Source organism: Adiantum capillus-veneris, chromosome 11 (genome assembly GCF_014529385.1).
Source record: "Adiantum capillus-veneris isolate H3 chromosome 11, ASM1452938v2, whole genome shotgun sequence".
NCBI lineage: Eukaryota > Viridiplantae > Streptophyta > Polypodiopsida > Polypodiales > Pteridaceae > Adiantum > Adiantum capillus-veneris.
The window spans coordinates 71,958,189-71,959,630 of NC_140941.1; positions in this window are offsets into that span (position 1 = coordinate 71,958,189).

Genomic DNA, 1,442 nt, shown 5'->3' on the forward strand with positions numbered 1-1,442 from the left:
GCAGGCCACTGTCAACCTTCATGCAGAGGCATTCAGTAGATTTCTTGATTACATGGCAGAGCACATGGAGGAATATGCCATAATCTTTGAGGGATCCAACACGGCGTGTCTGCCAGTCGATTTCTTGAAGCATCTCTATGCGGCTGACAAAAACTTCCGGTTTCACTTGTTGAGGTTTATTAAAGGCCTCACGGAATGGGAATCTAAGACAGAGGATGAGGATGATCTCATGGATTTGGGCATGGGGTGCATAGGCACCCAATTTATTTCACGGGACATGGTTCTAACATTACTTGTGCTTGAGGGCATGGACAAGGAAAAATCAAAGGAAAAGGTCAACCAAAGACCTCCTGTGACCATTTTGGAGGAATCAAATGAAGTTATCGAAGAGATAGATGAGCAGGCCGAAGCATCTATGGAACTCGTACTCATGCAAGATCCCAGCATCATTGAGGAGGAAGATCGAAAGATAGAGGGAGATGAGGTGTTGGAAGAGATCCCGGACCTCCAAATTCTCACTTTGCATCCAGTGGTGGTGGATGATCATCAGTTTCTGTTCCTTGACGACATTGCCAAAACGTTAGGACTCAGAGAAGATGAGTCACTTGCAGTGCTTGCTATCTATGCGGGCATGAAGGATCCCAGTGGGAAGGAAGAGAAAGTCAATTTTCAAATTGATTTCGAAGACCAAGATCTCTCAGCAAGCCTCTCCTTCCTCCCTAGTGAAAACGAACAACAGTTGGTGCAAGTAGTAGCAAGTACACTAGTAGCAATAAAATCATGTGCCTCTTTCTATGTACCAGAGAGCGCATTTCATCCACACAAACCACTGATTGCAATTGGTAGAGATGATCGATCTAGCATCGATCTTACAAAGAAAAATATTGAAGAGAGGGATGAAGAAACTGAGGTAAATAAATCGAAACCTGGTAGAATTTCTAGTATTCCTTACTACAAGTGTTAATATCAATTAAAATTCTTTGCAGACGGCTTATCATGTTGATAAGTTCTCAATGCGTATTGGAGGCTCGCGCAACGTTTCCACGGGTAGAGATAGTTATCTTTGGCACTACCTGAGCCATCCGGGAAGAGCGTCTCGGAGATAATTTTGCACGGGGCGACGGGGGTGGCATACGGGCTCAAGAAGGGCATGTGACGCATCGGCGGCGCCGGGCGGAGTTGGAGGGTGCAAAAAAAGCCCATGTGCGCACAGGGGATTTTTTTGCACCCTCCGACTCTGCCCGGCGCTGCCGATGCGTCACAAAATTGAACAATTGCTCGGAATGGTAGAAATTCACCAGTTGATATTATAGAGAAAGATTACAAATCTCATGAAGAGAGAGTACATGGGTTATGAAGGCATCCTTCATTTCTTAAATTTAGTTCTAAGGCTAAATCCGTATTTTTTAAAGTTACACGCTTTGCATGCACCAAACAGGAGA